Genomic DNA, 19,522 nt, shown 5'->3' with positions numbered 1-19,522 from the left:
GTGTGTGTGTATGTGTGTGTGTGTGTGTGTGTGTGTGTGTGGCTGATTTCTTCTATATTAAGGGAATCACCTGGCTGATTGTTTGCACTTAGAAAAATGTCAAACAATTATCTTGACAGGCCCTGTGAGGGCCAGCAACTGTGGCAATGGTTCTCTGAGGGTAGGGTCCTTAATATATGACCCACCACGACTGCTGGGATGTTCAGTTCTAGTTCTCCTCCCATCTTAGAAAGGATGGCGTGACCACAAGAGCACCACAGAGGACAGTCAACTGGAAGAGCAGGTCCAACCCTAACATTAGCAACTTCAAATGTAAGATAACAATCTAATAACAAAGCAAAGGAAAGAATACAACCATGTGGCTGTGCTCTACTTGTTTTAAATAGAAATTTGCTGTCTGAAAGACAGAAAAATATTTGAACCCTTTTTTTCTATAGGACTTGGTTCTTAGAAAGAGAGGAAGAAATAAAATTAGAGGTGAACTAAGAGAAATACATTAAACTTTAAGAGAAAATGGCCTAGACTTCCAAACACTGTCACTATGGAGTACAAGACTATATTAGCTCTATCATAAATAAATGTAAAACGGGCCAAAGTGTACAGAACAACTATCTTCAAACTTTGGACGAAAGGCAAAGCAGGGCAGCTGATCCTTGGGAAAAGGTAGGCAACAGAGTAAGCACCTCGGGACAGCCACAGCATTGCCCAGACCGCAGAGAAGAGCCCAAGGAGGCATGGGAATGGGAAAACTGAGAGTTTACAAACAGTAGGCAGGAAATGGAAGCAGCCTAGGTGTCCATCAACACATGAGTGGAAAATGAAAATGTGGTACATATATACAATGGAATTCTATTCAGCAGTGAAGAAAAAAGGAATTATGAAAATTACAGGAAAATGTATTTATCGAGGTAACCCAGGCTTAGGAAGAGTTGTAGGGAGGAGTGGTGGGGGAAGAGGGAGTAGATGAGGGGGAAAATCTACCAAAATGATGTATAAAAATGCCATAAGGAGCTGGGTGTGGTGGTGCATGCCTTAATCCCAGCACTTGGGAGGCAGAGGCAGGCAGATCTCTATGAGTTCAAGGCTGTCCTGGTCTACATAGCAAGTTCCAGGCCAGTTGGGGCTACTGGGAGACCCTGTCTCAAAAAGCCAAAAAGTCAGAAAGCCAAAAAAAAAAGCCATAAGGAAACTTGTTACTTTGCAAGCTAATTAAAAACCAAAAACCAGTAATAGCCAGGCATGATAGCCCATGCCTTTAATTCAAGCACTTGGGAGGCAGAGGCAGGTAGATCTCCGTGAGATGGAGGGCATAGCAAGTTCTAGACCAGCCAGGGTACCGTATCTCAAACAACAAACCAAAACCAAAAGAAAACCCTTAACAATAAAGGCTGGTGAGACTGTTCAGTGAATAAGGCCCTTGCTGCCAAGCCTGATGACCTGAGTTCAATCCCCAGAACTTACATGGTGAAAGGAGAGAACCAACTCCTTCAAGTTGTCCTTTGACCTTCACATGCATGCTGTGGCATGTGTGTGCCCACATAATACTAAATAAACAAACAAATGTTAAAAACAATAGTAAAATAAAATGTAAAAAGAATTAGGAGTTTCGCTCTGGCAGCTGGTAGAATTTGAAGAGGAGGGCGCTGAGCTGAGCTCTAGAAATCAATATAGGGGCCAAATACTCAGCTCTGTGAATGCAAGTGAGACTCCAGAGGCCTGGCAGAGAACAGCTGGCTGGGGATCTGTAAGGTCGTTGGAGATTCTAGATGTTGCAGAGTACTAGAGGACAAGGGAATGCTATGAAACATACATATCCTAAACATACATATCAAGGAAGGCCATGTACTAGGATCAGGGATACTTTAAATTTGCCCCTGAAAAGGCTTAAAAATCCTCAAAAACATGTAGGTGTTTTAACAGCAACTGAAAGCCAAACTCAAAGGCTACTAGAGGAAGACAACAAAACACATATTTTCAACAACACTGTGCCATCAATGTGCAACACACAATCCAAATACTAGACATGTAGAACAGGAAACCGTGACCCATGAAAAGAAAGCAGTGACATAAACATATGCAAAGAAGAATGTAAAAAACTCAGCTGGGTGTGGTGGTGCACACCTTTAATCCCAGCACTCACGGAGATCTACCTGGAAGCAGAGGCAGGTAGATTTCTGTAAGATCAAGGCCAGCCTGGTCTACATAGCAAGTGAGCTCCAGGCCCATTGGGGTTACAGAGAGGCCCTCAAACAAACAAACAAACAAACAAAAACCCAAAAAAAACAAAACAACAGCAACAAAAACCTTTTTTAAATAAAAAAAAATGTTACATTACATTCATTTATTGTGTGCTTGAGTGTGGAGTCACTTTCTTTACACCATGTAGGTCCTGGGGATCAAACTGGTGGTCAGTCTTCAGGGCAAAAGAGTACAGTGGGGAAAGGGGTACAAGGAGATGTGGGAGGGGTGGCAGGGAGGAGGAGTGAAAATCAACCAAATGAGTATTCATGAAGATGCTGTAAGGAAACCTGTTACTTTTTAAGTTAAAGTTAATTTAACAATAATAATAATAAGGGTCTGTGAGATGGCTCAGTGGGTTAAGGCACTTGCTGCCAAGCCCAATACAGCTTTACCTGCTGAGCTATCTTGCCAGTCCTAGACAAAGAATTTAAAGTTTTTATTTTATAAATATGTGCAAAGATTTAAAAGAAAGGGATGAACCTAACAAGTGAGGACATTAGGAAAATGGTAATAGAGAAATGAAAAACAGTTAAATAATGGGAAGCGAGTCAATGAACCTATAGTATTATAAAAGTTCCCCTGTGTTTTTGTTCAACAGTAAAATATTAGCTTACATTTTATAATCCCTAGTGCTGCCATAAAAATATGAAGAAACAAAACATAGTCGAAAAAGCAATAAAAGAAAAAATAATATGTAAAATACTAAAAGAAACCTAAAGACAAAAAAAAAAAAAAAAAAGAAAAACACAGAGAAGCAAAGCCAAACAACAGAAAGGAAAGAGAAAAAGCAACAAAATAGTGGGACTCAATCTAGCACTGTGTCAGTGTGAGCTGATGAGACACTACAAGCTTTGTCAATGTGAAACTATTTACACTTAGCCAGGTGTGGTAGCACATACCCCTAATCCCAGCACTCAGGAGGCTGAGGCAGGAGTTTGAGGCCAGCCAGACTACACAGTGAGACCCTGTCTCAAGCCTCAAAACCCACCCCAAACACCAACAGTCTAGATTTTTCTGTTGTTAACAACAGAGAGCCACTGAGAGGAAGAGAAGATGGAAGAGCAGCAGGTAGAGGTCGAAGCACAGCAAGGAAAGCGTTCCTCAGCAGGAGGACACGGGGGTGGGCGATGGGGTGGCATGGCATGGGGGAAGGGGACTGGTAATACTGCTGAACGTGCGGAGGGGGGGCTGCTGAAGAAGCCCCTCTGAGCTCACAGCGAGAGGAGCAGGAGAGGAGAGGACAGGGCTCTGGGACAACTGACCTTCTCCCAAGGATCACTAAGAAACTTCTTTCTTCTTCTTCTTCTTCTTCTTTTTCTTTTTGGTCTTTTTGATACAGGGTCTTCCCTATAGCCCCAGCTGCCCTGGAACCCACAGAGATCCTTCTGCCTCTGCCTCCCGAGAGCTGGGATTAAAGACGTGTGCCATCACACCCAGCACAAAGAAATTTCTTATATGTGTGATTTCAATGACTTACTGAGTAAATGGAAAAGTGACTTATATAATAAGGCAAGATCTTTCCTTTAAGGCTGTGCTATACATCTGGAATAATATCCACCATCAGTAAATATATCACTACAACAACAAAGAGCTAATTCTGTTATGCCATAACAGAATAACCAGTGTAAATCATAACAAAAATGGCTCTAAGATACAGGCAAACACCAGTGTCCCAAAGCAGCAGCTTGTGTAGATATTAAGCTGCATTAAAGCGTTGCCCACATTTCATCTTTACTTTCTCTTCCTTTCTTTTTTTTGGGGATTTCTCAGTTTTCTAAACATACCAAACCTAATGTTCTTATGTTAGATAAAGAGGGCCGAGCTTTCCAGGGTGGTACAATAACTGACACAGGACAAGAGTGCAGATGAACATCTGTACTCCATGGAGCTCTTTGTTCTGACTCTATAACCTCTACAAAGTGGCATTAATTTAGCACAATTAGGAGTGGCTTACTGAGTTGTTCAATGCATGATAATAAGCTTTAGTTGCTTTGTCATATATCCTAACGATAAAACAGGCAGCATCTGGGTATAGAGGGAAGTGCCTAAAAGTTTCACTGTTGGATGGAAAAGGTCCATTTGAGACTCAATCAGTAATCTCAACTGTAATGTCTGCTACATTCTGAGACAACAGACATGATGGTATAGCTTGGATAAGTCCATTTGAGACTCAATCAGTAATCTCAACTGTAATGTCTGCTACATTCTGAAACAGACATGATGGTATAGCTTGGATAAAGTTAGTACACTTCCATATGAAGAGAAGGATCAAAGACGGTTCAGAGAACCATCACTGGCACTGAGGACCCCTTACAAACAGCCCCACACTGAGATACATGATCTGAGTGGAAACAATCATGAAGAAGTGTCAGATTAACGAGCAGAAAAGTAATACCCGCTAGTTCTCAATTGCTGTAGTATAGTAATCAATGAATGATGTGATCCAGGTCTCTGGGGTGAACTGTAGAGTTCCAGGGATAGCTTTGTCTTATAAATATTTTATTGATTTGGATCTCTGCTTCCTGCACATGGTTAAAGATGTGAGCTTATCACAGAAAAATTATTTGAGCAGCGAATAAGAGAAGCACTCGCCCAGGAAAGAGTCTGAAAGCTCCTTTATTCTTTCACATGCATATGATACCAGACTTAGCAACAAGAGTTTCTGGGCCCAGACAATGTATATAAGTCAGGTTATATAAGACTTTTTATATCATTTAATGGTTTCCACCTGGGCCCTATGTCTCTTTTCATGATGAGCCAGGTTATCTTAGGAAAAATTCCTGAGTTCACCCAGTCATCATAGCTTACAAAGTGGATATCCCAGGCTTCGGTCAGAATATTTGCACTTTTTGATCTATACTAGGTCAGACTAATTGGGCTAGGAATTGGTCAAATGGTCATTGCAGTTTACAAAAACAGGTATCACTGACAGAAGTTTAGGTATCTGTCACATTTGATCTACATTTTTCTTAGATTAACTGGACCAGGTACTTCATTAAACCATTTGGTGAATTTTCCATTTTCTTAGTTTCACATGTCTTACCAGCAGTAAGACATGGTTAGTTAGAAAGCAACACAGAGCTTCAAGACATTACAGACTAATAAAACATCTCAGGGTAGTGAATATATCACAGAGCAATAAAACATCCTTGGGTAGCAAAACATCACAGCATTGCATTTCAAGTATCTATCTAGTAAGTAAAACAAGAGGAAACTTCAAATGGCCTAAACTTACAAGGACATGATATAAGAACACAGCCTGCCAGAGGAACCAGCCCTGGTGGAAGAAGATGATTTGTCTCTACTGACATCCCTGCTGGAGGAGGATGAGTCAGCCTTGGATTGTAATTCAGAAGAGACTAACTCCTTGTTCCTGAAAAATGGTGAACCAGATGAATTTGATGAGCTTTATGATGCCAGTGGTAAATCTTACACAGAAGAGGTTGATGATGGAGAAGTGGAAAAAAGCAGAAGACTAGGAGAATTTGGTCACTCTTTTTGGAGATGTAGGGGACTTAACAGATGATTAATTACCTACTTTGCAAGTTGAAAACAAAGTCCTCCCTGCTTCTGCTTCCAGTCAAGAGAAAACCAAGTAGGAGTTGCAAGATGAATTAAAGAACTTGAAAGAGCAGATAAAATTCTTATAGGATCAGCAACACCAATTAAACAGCTTTCAAGTCAAGCCTTTCCTCACAAATCCCCTGAAAGTAAGTCTCCACAACCCCCTCTTAAGAAGAAAGTCCAGCACATTCAGGAGTGAGCATGCTTTTCTGCAGAGCTTGACATCCCTGCTCTACCCAGAACCAAGCAAGTGGCAAGGGTGTCAAATACTTCATCAGAATCTAAAGACTCACCTTCAAGGAGGACAAGTGTACCTTCCCAATCACAACAGGCTATTTCCAATTTTCTAAAGTTCAAAAGCTCATCTTCAAGGACAGCAAGCATGCCTTCCCAACATTGCAAGCTATTCCTGGTAATAAACCCAGTGGGATGACTAGAAATCAGAACTCATGCACCCCTGGGAATCTGGGGAACAGGTCCCACAGGCTTCCCAGGTCTCTGTGGAAGCCTTCTCAGGCTTGTGACTCAGGCAACCTTGAGTATCTTCTACAGAGATGAACAAAAAAAACGACAGGCTGGAAACTGATCAGGCTGTCTCAGATCAAGGAGAAGATGGTGTGTGAGAAGCTAAAAGAAGTGGACTGGATAACATTTGGGGTGATAATGAAGAAAGTTCCTCCTCAGAGCACTAACAGGAGAAAAACATTTAGCATCTGGAGACTGAATGGTCTTCGTGATCTGACACACTATGTATTGCTGTTCTTACTTGGAGAAGTTCACAAAGATCTCTGGAAGATAGAGCAAGGATTGTGAGGGTTGCTCAACACTAATACCATGAAGCTCAGAGATGGTTCTGAAGAGGTGTGCTGATTTACTGATCATCCTCAAAAGGTCTTAATTATGGGAGAAGCTCTGGACCTGGGAACCTATAAAGCCAAGAAGAATGGAGAGCCTGTACACAGACAATTAATTTGAATGACTGTGAGTACTATCAGTACCATGTCCAGGCTCAGTACAGAAAGTTCAGTGCAAGGCATGCCAATCTGCAGTCTACCTTCTCTGGAGGGCGGATTCCAAAGAAGCTTCCCCTGAAAAGGCACCAGACTGAAGGAGTGGCTGTGTCAAGATGGCTTCTACTATGGAGGAGTTTCTTCTGCCTCCTACTTAGACTCCTTGGCAACGGCTGTTGCTCCTACGAAGGTTCAAACTACTCTAACCTGGTTGTGAAGGGCACAAGCGCCATCATCCAGGAAACAAAACCCAAACTAGGAATTTCCCAGAAGAGCTTGTCTTGCTCTGAGGAATTCAGGGAATTGATGGCCTTGCCCACATTTGGAGCCAGAAGCTTAAAACAACATTTAGCCAAAGCCAAGGCATCAGAGGTCATGGGGAGCCCAAAACCTGCTATCCAGTCTATCTCTGCATCTGCTCTCTTGAAGCAAGAGATGTTGGAAATGAGGAAGAGGAAATCAGAAGAAACAGACGATTTCTCCAAAGCGCAAGTGAAGTCTAAAGTCCAGCTGTGCCATGCTTATCCCAACAGCCTGCCACCCAATCTCCTCAACAAAGGTCCAGGTTCTCCAAGTCGGAAGGAGCCACAGGATGCCCAGCCTCCATCGAGGCATCTTGGAAGGGGATAATGTTCTCCTTTTTGATGAGTCACCACCACCAAGACCAAAGTGAAGTGCAGTAGCAGAAACTTAAAAAGTTAGCCTCTATTGCAAATAGGGCAAAAGGACAGATTCTTAGAAAAGCAGATCCAAACAATATTGTAAGGAAGCAAATGGACCCCCAAGATGTGCTAGAAGTGAAGGAACGGGTAGAGAACACAGTTTGTCCTGAAGAGAATGAATTCTAGCCCGCCGGGGGGGGGGGGGGGGGAAGCGAGCAGCTTGCCTATCTGGAATCTGAGGAATTTCAGAAAATTCTAAAAGTCCAAGCACACAGACATACTGAAAGAGACTGGGGCTGAGCTGTAGGAATCCTATTTTGAACCACTGGTGAAAATAGAACAAATAGAAGAAAAGATGAGAAACATCAGAGAAGTGAAATGCCAAGTATTGATGTGCGTGACTTCCACTGGCACAGGGGCGTGAAGAGGTTTTTCAAGTGCCCTGTGTTTCGAAACAGGACTGTTTCCTTGACTGACTCCCAAAAAAGCACTGCAGAAATTGTGACCTCTACAAATGGGAACAGGATGGAATCAAATGAAGACTGGTCCAAAGGAGAAACCTATTATCAAAAGGGGAAGAGCATGCCAAGTTCCGAATAGTCTTAAATCTTCTCTCAATCCATCTTCTTATGGCTCTGGAAAAGCAAGAGACTGATGCTGTATTGTCCATTTTCCTGTGTGACATTGTGAGAAATAAATGCTTAGTAGGTTCATAAGCTTTGTCTGCTTACTTTCCTCCACTGTGTCGGTTTGCCACCATATTTAACATTAACATGTAAGTAGGGAATCAAGATACTGTAGTCTTTCCTGTCCTTACTACAGGTTCCTGCCTTACTGCCTCACTCAAAATTTTGCCCCCAATCTAGAACATGAACTGAGAGCTGTGTTTCTGGGTCTCTTTGTTAAAGAAGGAATGAACTGTTTTTATAATAGTAAAGTTCTAGTGTTATATGAACACCAGAAGCAAAAGAACTAATTTAAGTCAATTATCTCCCTAGCTCTAGACTTTGTTTCCTTATGTGTAAAACAAGGATGATTGACCTACATAACCTTGAAGTATATCTTTCAGTGCTCAAGTTCCTGATTATCACTGCCTTAATATAGTCTTAATGTGCTGACTTTGGAAGCACGTTCCTTTTTTTCTGCTGTTATTTCACGTTTGCTCTTTGAAATCAAGTCACTGAACCACTTTCATACCAGTTCATGATGTATATGGAGAAAGAAGGTGCTCTGTGCTCACAATATTGGGGGACTCTGAGATAGAAGCACCTGAAACGTTATCATTTTCAGTATGCATTTAAGTATGGCTTCAAGATTTTAACCTCTTGATAAGAACTTGAGAAGACATGAAGCGTGACTCAAAAAACCAACTGCAAAGATGGAATCCTGTAGACCTCGGGGCTGCGGGTGTACTTCATTATGTGTGTCAAGAATGTCACATGTCAAAACCAATACCATTGCTTGTATTTGACATTTGAATCTTAAATGTCAAAACTAATACAATTGTCCCAACAAACACTTAGTTTGGGAAATTCCACCAGCTGGACAACCTGATTTTCCAAACATTATTTGACCTGCATGAATGCTGGTATAGCATACAAATTGAAGAAGATGGTAAGGTTATTGTTTTGGATTTTGAACTCTAGCTAGAAGTGTTTAAGTTTTCCTCCAACACAGCATAACGTCAGGAGCTTAGTACTGACAGAAGCTAGTTATGGAAGATTTGGGTTTTCAAGAACCAGAGGTACAATTCACAAATTTAAGGTAATACCTTAGATTTCACATATCTTTGTTTCTGCTCTACCTAGGTAGAAGGTGCTGAAAGTAGCCCATATTCCCCTAAGTTCATATTCTAATCACTGTGATTTTAGGAGTACTGTCCTTGCAGTTGGGTTCTGGCTTTGGTTTTTAATTCAACTAGCAAAGAAAAGAATAAATTACTTATTAGTAAGAACCAAAAAGCACTTGAAACTGATGTTTTTAGTAGCTCATTTAGGGTAGATTCTTTTGTTTTATAAATGTCAAGTAGCAATGCATATAAAGTAAGTGACACAACTACACAGAACTTGAACAGCAGCTTGTTCTTTGAGTGATCTTCCTATGTGAAGAAATAGGTTCCTACGAATGGAAGGCATCACAGGAACTTGTGTTCATTTGTATGCTGTCCATGTCATGTTTAATCTACTTGCAAAGTTTCATGGCGATCTAAGTCAGAGTGCCTTTCTTTGTAAATTTTAATTTACTTTTTTTGGTCTCTCTCTTTTTTTTGGGGGGGGGGAAGACAGGGTCTTCCTGTAGCCCCAGCTGGCCTCGAACTCACAGAGACCCACCTGCCTCTGCCTCCCAAGGGCTGGGATTTGTGAAAGAGAGTTCTCAGAAAGAACTCCCTGCATCCTGAGCTGAACTTCCTGCAAGGCTCACCAACTGATCAGTACTCTGGAGACTTGTGGAGAATATGGAATGCTGCAGATCCGGAGCCTACTCACAAATTATCTTGGGACATCTTTAACCCCATAAATAGCCACACCTTGCAACTACCTCTGTTTCTGAATTAACATTCTTGTGACTAATAAAATGTATTAACTTAGCAGACCACCAGGTCCCACTAATCACAAAGCTAAGAATGTCATCAGATAGCATCTGAGACCTATAGTAGAAACTCCCTCCCTGTTTTGCTATGACCTGCCTACTGAATGTATCCACCAATGTATTTTAAGTGTCTTGATTTATGGTTTTTCTTTGTTCTGTTACTATAAAAACATAATGTAATGTTACCACGCTGGAACATGGAATTTGGGTAACCTGAATCTGTGTTCGCAGGCCATGGTCACTCATATTTGGCTCCAGAATAAACTATCCCTTATCCCCTTTGAGGTGAGAGTTATGATTTTTTTTTTTAGACATGGTCTCCCTGTAGCCCCAGCTGGCCTGGAACTTACTATGTAGACCAGGCTGTCCTTGAACTCACAGAGATCTGCCTGTCTCTACCTTCCGAGTGCTGGGATTAAAGGCATGCGCCACAATGCCCAACCTTAATTTTTCTTTTTTGCCCAGTTTCTAAAAATGCTTCCAGTGTGTGCTCTTGACTAAAGGAAAGTTCAAGGATATAGTTTAATAATTATAACTATACAAATTACATGTTTGATTCTCTTAGTGTCAATGATTCAGAAAAAATACACATGAAAAGAGGATAACTTTTGATATTGATCATTAATATTTTCTCTATCTGATCTGAATTATTAAAAAAACTGATCCCTGGTTAAAAAATTTTTTTAAAAAAATAAAATTGCTTCTAAGAGAGGGGTTAGATATCCTTTTTCCAGAGAAAGTATCAGGACCTATGGATTAGATAGGTACCACCCTGTAATCCATATTGTATAGACTGTGGTTCTTCAGGCTGGCCACTGCCCTAGGAGTGCCACTTCACATGCAGCTTTTGATTCCATTTTGAAGGAGAAGGATGATTGCTGCCCCTGGGTGGATCCAGAAACTGTACCACCTGTCAGGCACCATCCATCCAGCACAGCCTGACTTACTCCTGGGAATAGAAAGGGAGCACCCTATAGAGTAGTTCCTTTTCTGTCGCTGTGATAAAATGGTGTGACCAAGATAACTTATAGAAGGTTGGTTTTATTGGGCTTATGGTTCCAAAGGATAAAAGCCTATTTATCAGGGAGGCATGGCAGGAGGCAGCTGGAGTGGGAACTGACAGATTATATCTTCAAACAGGCACAGGAAGCAGAGAGAGACAGACTAGAAGTAGGAATGAGGCTTATGAACTCTCAAAATCTGCCCCTAGTGCTGTACTTCCTCCAGTATGGCCACACCTAAAGGTCCCATGACCTTCCCCAAACAGTGCTACAAATAGGGGACCAAATGTTCAAGATTTGACCCATGGGGGACAGTTATTAAAAAAACTGTACCCTATAAGTTTATTAAGAGAATTGAAACTGTGGGGGCACATGGGCATACTGAAATATCAGGGAAACCAGGCCCAAGAACTTATTGGACACAGTAGATCAAGGAAAGGGTGTAAATCTCTCACCTGGACCCCATAAAGTGATGAACACTTAACACTGCGATGGCATGGTCCCACACCAGCCTGCCATTTGACGTTTGCTGTGTGTCAAGGACCAAGGACTCCCTAACTCAGCTTGGCCCCTTCACTGTAGGTACAGCCTACCTGACTGCCTGCCTTTCCATCTGCTCACCTGTCTGGACCTACCTGACCTGCTATCTCCTGCTCCAGACTCAGTTTGACCTTTTCACTTTGAAGGAGAATTCTGTAGTTTTGCTCCCAAACCTGACTCCAGCAGCTCCAACGGCAGCTCCCTCCCAGCACTTGTCTGGTTTCTTATAAGACTAGCTCAGAACATTTCAGAAGCCTCTTGAACTCTGCTGTAGCCTCCTTAACTTGTATTCATTCCATCGCCTATATATGTGTGTAGAGACATATAGATATACTTCTTGTGTGTTGTGCAATGAAAGCTAATATTAGTAACTAAGATTAGAATAAAGCACTTGCATTTGCCTTGGCCAAACCACCAAAGTAGGCAGATTTTATGGCAAATTGCTGTAACTGAAACCACTACATTTTTTGAATTTATTTTTTAATAAATTGACATTGTGGAAAGACACAGAGTGTGCTCATGACACACCCACTATGAGGAAGAGCTTTCTTAGTCAGAATGAGAAGAGACCGACTCCCAGCATGGGGACTTGAAGAACCCCACTAACTGGCTCCCAAATGAAATGGGTAAAAAGCATAAAAGCAAAACCAAACCCAAAAAACAAACAAACAAACAAAAATCATGTAAAGAGTATGGAAATAGTTCTAGGGGAAAATAGCAAATGAAAAAACTATTTGAGGGGCTGGAGAGATGGCGCAGTGGTTAAGAACATTGGTTGTTCTTGCAGAAGACCCAGTTTCGAATCCCAGCACCCACATGGCAGCTAACAACTGTCTGTAACTCCAGTCCCAGCTTCTTCTGACCTCCATGGGCACTGCATGACATGGGTGCATTTACCTACATGCAGGCTATACACGAATACACATAAAATAAAAATAATAAAATATTAAAAAAATAAAATTATTAAAAAAAAGAAAAACTATTTGAAAACAATCTATGAATTTAAAGGGTGAGTGTCTGGTAACTAAACCAAGACTCTTCCTCCCCCACATACCAGCTTAGCAAGGTGGGCTCCGTCCCACATACTACACCCAAGAACACCACACTCAGTCTTTCCCAAGATCCCAATAAAGAGGAAAAGCAGCATACCCATGCATTTAAGATTAGTTTTGCGTGTGTCTGATGTTGCTTTTTATTGGTTAATGACTGATTTCATACTTTAGGACATAGTACTTACCTTACAGTGGTTTTTATAAATGATTACTACTAAAACAGAGAAAACCAAAGACCTCAGAGCTGTCATTATCTGGTCCAACACCTGTTTGCGATCATTCTGCCTGTAAGGCACCAGCAATACATTTTGTTGAAAGGAGTGTTTGATGTCCTGTCCTTAATATCTGTTTCTGTAAACATACCTTCCAAAGGAATTTCTCCTAGGAGGCTTGGGATATAGAAGCATCTGTGCTAGTAGGCTGTTAACTGACTCTACCAATATTGTAGGAGTTAAGATATGATATGGGGAGACATATAAAACCCGGGGATTTCTGTAATGTGAAGTTGAGAACTTCAGAGCCTTGGCTCCTCTGGGTCCACTGGCATAGAATATTCCCACTCTCTGAGTGCTTGATCTCTCAACTGCCTGACTTCCATCAACAATAGGATCTTCTTCCCAGTGGGATCAGGTCTTTAGTACTCTGCAGATGCCTTTGCTATGTAAGCCTGGGTTAAGTCCTGCATGAAAGCATCTGAGAGGTGGTGGGGTCCCCTGGATTCACAGAATCCAGAATGGAGGTAGCTCTATCTTGGAGGCTGTGTGCTGCCCTACCACCCTTTCTTGGCTTGTGAGGCAGTTCCATGCCAGTAGAGGCAAACCAAAAGGACAACAGGCCACAGTCCCCTCCTTCCAGCATTCAGCTCCTAGATCAGGGGGTGATATTCAGAGAGAAACTTGACTTTGTCTCAACCTAGAGTTCTAGAGCCCTGGATCAGAGGATTTTTTTTTTCCCCCTGAGACAGAAGCAGGCCCTCATGTAGCTAGCTCCTGCTTTCTTCCCCCCCAAAACTAGCTTCATTTGTCAATGAGCACAGACATGTTTAAACCCCAGTCCTTAAAGACCTTGGGAGTTGTGGTGAAAGGTAACTGAGAGGAGACTCAGATTTAATGAGGATACAACCTAGACTATAGAGTGGCTATTCTGCATCAGAGAACTGAAGAAAAAGACAACTTGGAGGAGAACTTAGAAGGCAGGAAAAAAAGGTAAATAATAGACTCCAGAAATAATTACTTAAAAGGAATCAGAGCTGGACTCCCAAGGCTTTGAAGCAATTTATATCTGAGGGCATTGTAGAAACAATATAGCAATCAGCCAGCAATTTGTGGAGTCTGATCAGAGAAAAACAAAGAGCCCAGTCAGTACCACAATGCCATTGTTATCCAGGATGACTGCAGCATACTGAAGGCTATACCTCTCTAGGGAGTAGTATCTTGAAACTTAATTGTGGCAATCAGGCTATGCCTGCTCTAGGTTACTCCATATTGTGTAACAGTGGCTTTCAGCCTGTGCCTTGCTCCAGAACACTTCCATTTTAGAAACCAGCATTTGGATTCATTTTGAGAGCAAATGTAGAGGCAAGATGACTGTGTACCTCAATTACACACATACAGCACTACTTCCCCAGCACCAAATCAAGAGGCACAGTCTGACAACTTATTCTTAAAAGCAAAAAGGTTGGGGCTAGAGAGATAGCTCAGTGGTAAGAGCACTGGCTACTCTTATGGGGGAGCTGGTTCCCAGTGATAAGGAAAAGTTATAGTCTTATAATCACACTGCATTCTTATATCATGTCCTTATAAATTTAGGCCATTTGAAGTTTCCTCTTGCTTTACTGTGTAGATATCTTTTTTTAAAAAACTTATTTTATGTGTATGAATGTTTTGCCTTCATGTATATAAGTACATCACATGTTTGCCACACCCTGCAGAGGCCAGAGTGTTGAACATTGAACCACATGTGTTGAATCCCTTGGAACTGGAGTTATGGACAGTTGTTAGCTATCATGTAGGTACTGGGACTCAAACCCTGGTCCTTGGGAAGAACAGCAAGTGTTCTCTTAACCACTGAGCCATCTCTCCAGCCCCCTAGGTAGATTCTTGAAATGCCAACTCTTGGATGTTTTACTACTCAGTGGTATTTTATTGCTCTGTGATGTCTTTACGACCCTGAGATGTTTTATGACTCTGTAATATCTTGAAGCTCTGTGATGCTTTCTAACTAACCATGTCTAACTACTGATAAAGATAAGAAAATGGAAAATCAACAAATGGTCTAATAAAGTACCTGGTTCAATTAGCCTAAGAAAGATCAAACATGACAGATATATAAACTTCCTCAGGTAATATCTGTTTTGTATCTGCAATGATGGACTGATTCCTAGCTCAATTAGCCTGGCCTTGCTATAGATCTTTTAAAGGAGGCAGATGTCCTGACCCATGCCTGGGATATCTACTTCATAAGCTATAATGATCAGGTGAAATGAGGAACGAATTTTTTCCTAAGACAACATGGCTCAGCATGAAAAGAGACCTAGGGCCTAGGTGCCAACCATAAAATGATGACGTGAAAAGGTCTATATAATTCCATTTGTACTTTTGTTCAACTCAGAAAATCTCAAAGCCTTTGTTGCTAATTCTGAGAACACATGCCCATGAAAAATAAACCAGTCTTTTCCTGGATGATGTATTTGAACTCTCAGCTGTTTGAAAATTTTTTTCATAACACTAGTACCTACATGGCAGCTAACGACTGTCCATAACTCCCGTTCCAGGGGATCTGATGCCCTCTTCTGGCCTACTCAAGCACTGGACACACAGGTGTACTGACATATATGCAAGCAAAACACTCAGCTCATACACATAATTTTTTTTAAAAAAGTAAAAAACTACCACCTATAAGCCCAAAGTATATTAGGTACATATAGTATATTGGGTGCACATGGGTACATGGGCATATTAAAAACATTAGAAATCCAGGCCCAAGAACATATCATACTAGGCCAACAAAGGGTATAACATCCTCACCTGGATGCCACACCTAACACTGAAATGGCAGAGGTCCCACCAACATGGTATCTGATGACCAGTGTGTGAGTCAAGGGACCAGAACAACAGGCAGAGAAGACTCAAATGTCCCTGGAGCTTTAACTCAGATCTTTGCCATTGCTTGACCTACAACCCTACAGCATCCCTGTGCACCTCCAGCAGCTCTCCAGCTGAGTTAACATCTAACCACCCAACTAACTAACTCTCTTTGGATCTACATCAGCTTTCTGCCTCTACCTCCATTAAGGCCTCTTTGAACTCACGGAACTCCAGTTTTTACCACCAGCCAGCTAAAAAGAGAAATCAGGACTACATGGCAAATTGCAGTCAATAAAACCAATGTAGCTTGTAAACTTACTGTTTTTCAATAAATTCTGACATTGTGGAAGGACATAAATGTGCCTGTTTCTGGCATAGTGATTTCACACCATTAACACTAGAAGAAAATAAACTTCAAATTATTCCAACCTGTCACTAAAACATAAATAAATAATAATAAGACCTGGGGGCAGAGGGATGAGTACATAGTTCTGAAATGTCCAGTTTCCACTAAAAACTACAAGGCATGCAAAGACATAGGAAAGCATGCTCATACTGGAGGATAATAGCACATGAGAGCAACCAGATGTCAGATTTCATATAAGCTTTCAAAATAGTCATTGTAAATATACTCATAAAATGAAAGGGAACCATTATCTAAAAAACAGAAGCACGATATAATGGCACTATTAAATCAAATGGAGGATACCAATAAAGAAAACATAGAAAACCAAATGAAAATTCTGGAGTTGAAAACTATAACTGAAATGAGAATTCACTAGATGGTCTCCATAGTAAATATGGATTGGCAAAAGAATTAGTGAAAAACAGATCAACAGGAAATTATCAAGAGAAAATTGTGAATATAGAACAATAAAGATTATGCAAGAACACTGGCTGTTCTTGCAGAAGACCCGGGTTCGAATCCCAGCACCTACATGGCAGCTAACAACTGTCCATAACTCCAGTTCCAGGGGATCCAACAGCCTCTTTTGTCCTCCGCAGGCATTGCACGACACGGTGCACTTACCTACATGCAGACAATACACGCATACACATAAAACGAAAAATAATAAAATATTTTTAAAGAGATTCTGCAAGCTTGAGGCTGCACAGATGGTTCAGTGGTTAAGAGTGTGTCATAGTTAGCCTCAGCAGACAATCTAACACAAACTTAAGAGTCCCTTGGGAAGAGAAAATCTTGTTTGAGGAATTTCCTTCATTAGATTGGCCTTGTGTCCATGTCTGTTGCTAGGGAGCATTTTCTTAACTGCCAATTGATGTAGCAGGACTAAGTCCACTCTGGGCAGTGCCATTCCTAGATGGCTGGACCTTGGCTACATTAAGAAAGGTAGCTGAGCAAGCCAGGTGAAAACAAGTTAGTAAGGAGTGTTCCTCCACGGTCTCTGCTTCAGTTCTGGCCTCTAGGTTCCTGACTCAAAGTCTGGTTTCCCTTGATGATAGAATATAAACTGTAAACCAAATAAACCTTTCCCTTCCCAAGATGCATTTGGTCATAGTAACAGAAAAGCAAACTTTAAAAATCCAAAATCTCTTAGCTATGACCTGCTGTAAAATTCAAAATAAGTTATATACTTTCTATTTCAAGAGGGAAGAACCAGGATTAAGAGCATGTACTGTTCTTTTAGAGTACCCTAGAGGGGTATATATACCCCTCCCACATACACATAATTTAAAAAACAAAATAAATCTTATAAAAAGATAATGCAAACTGAAAAACACAGAGAAAAAAATGAAGAAAAAACCCAGAGCCTTGGGGAGATGTAGGGAACCACCAGCATAGTAACATGGTCACGGGAGCCCTAGAGTACGAGAGTGAGAGGAGAAGAAAAATATCATTAACAATTATGCGCCACAAACTTCCACGTCCATTGAAAATAATGTTCACATTCTGGAAGATCAATGAAATCTGGTATCTGAATGTAGGATAAAAATGAAGGCTAAAACAGACATAACAAAAATATTGAAAATAAAAGACAACGTGGAAATCACTAGTCATTTACATGGGATAAACAGAAAGACACATAGAGCAGCAATAGTGGAGGCCAGAGTTGGTTCAATACCCAAGAGTCCTATATCCAACATATCCATCTTCCAAAAATGGATGCGAAATAAATGCTTTCCCAGATAAACAAAACTTTGAGAGGCTTGGCAAGATGCCTCAGTGGGGTAAAGCGCTTGCTGTCCAAGCCTGACAATTTGCGTTGGACCCCTGGAACCTATGAGGGAAGGAGAGAACTGAATCCTGGAAGTTGTTCTCTGGCCTCCACATGTACACTGTGGCACGAGCACCTGCACTCACACATACATCTCATGCGAACACATGCACGCACACACAAAGGGAATCTGAAGCTGAGAGATTAGAAATGCTTACAGTCCCCTCACTCCTGCCATTGCCTGAATGAGCAGGGAAGAGGATGGATGAGGCTGAACCTGTGTGCAGGGAGAGGAGCAGAAGACAGCAAGTGGCAGACCCTATACCAAGAAAGGGGAACAGGACCCTGGAGCAGAGGGCATTGGCTATTCAGCACCACCACACCCCTGCCTCTGCCTAGGTGAGCAAGAGACTAGAACCATGCAAAGAACATGAGGAATGTGGTGGGGACTGAGGAGAGCAGCAGACACCAAGCAGAAGGATGTGGAGACCGCAGCAGAAGTGTGGTGTGGAAGTGTGTGGTGAAACTGCTGAAGTATACCGATAGACAGAACTGAGGTAAATGAAGGGGTAGATTTCCTGGATGGCAGGCCCTCTCGCAACCAGGAAAAAACACTGACATAGAAGATAATACCTTCTTTCATTTCATTGCCATTTGTGTTTGTATTACTTCAATCTTTATATTTATTTAGTTTTAAGATTTAAAAAATTTGACTTGTGTCCAGTTATATTGTAATCTCATTGGAAAAGGCTATTATATTTATCCTTCATTTTTTCTAAATCTGCATATAATATTTACTGATTTTCATACCCTTAATTCATACTTTCCTTCTCTTTCCCTCTTACCCTTTCTTCCCCCCTTCCCATTCTTACTCACTTCACTGCTTAAATATTGATGCTTTCAGCTCTAAAACACAGACAAAAAAAAAAGTCAAAAAACAAAAAACAACCCACACCCCTGAAAAAAAACAACATATGATATAAATTTCCCCCAACCAAAACCCTAGAGCTGTGGTCTCAGAGCCTCCTATTGGGATGCACATGAAACACACAAGTGTCTTTTCCTCCAGCTTCTTCTGGGGTTGTTGTCAAACCACCACAGTTATTACTGCTGCCAGCTTTCCCTTTAACAGAAACCCAAAAAGGAGTACCCACATAAAGAAAAACTGTAGGAAAAGGGGCAAAAAACTAAAAACTGGAGGATATACACATCTCAAAAGATGCATAACAGGGGGCTGGAGAGATGGTTCCGTGGTTAAGAGCACTGGTTGCTCTTTCAGAGGACTGGGGTTCGATTCCTAGCACTCACATCATGGCTAACAACCACCTGTAACTCCAGTTCCAGGGAATTCAACACTCTCTTCTTACTTCTGTGGGCATTGTACAACAAGGGTATATCTACCTACATGCAGGCAATACACTCACAGACAGAAAAAATAAAAAAGACGCATAGCAAAGGGACACTAAAAACCATGAGAACACTCTACTACAACAACCTACACGCTGACAGCTTCTCTCCCTCTCTCTCTCTCTCTCTCTCTCTCACACACACACATATGTGTGTGTGTGTGTGTGTGTGTGTGTGTGTGTGTGTGTGTGTG

The 19,522-nt window shown here is 41.4% G+C and overlaps 1 protein-coding gene and 1 pseudogene across 5 annotated transcripts in view; one reads left to right on the top strand and one right to left on the bottom strand.

Annotated features, from left to right (window-relative positions):
* Positions 1-19,522, bottom strand: part of Vps8 (VPS8 subunit of CORVET complex) — a 359,227-nt gene that overhangs the window by 15,665 nt on the left and 324,040 nt on the right. The gene's annotated exons all lie outside the window — the stretch shown is intronic.
* Positions 5,135-8,016, top strand: LOC103732677 (annotated as a pseudogene).

This window comes from Nannospalax galili, unplaced genomic scaffold (genome assembly GCF_000622305.1).
Source record: "Nannospalax galili isolate Female #2095 unplaced genomic scaffold, S.galili_v1.0 scaffold315, whole genome shotgun sequence".
Taxonomy (NCBI): domain Eukaryota; kingdom Metazoa; phylum Chordata; class Mammalia; order Rodentia; family Spalacidae; genus Nannospalax; species Nannospalax galili.
This window is presented reverse-complemented; position numbering and strand designations above follow the sequence as displayed.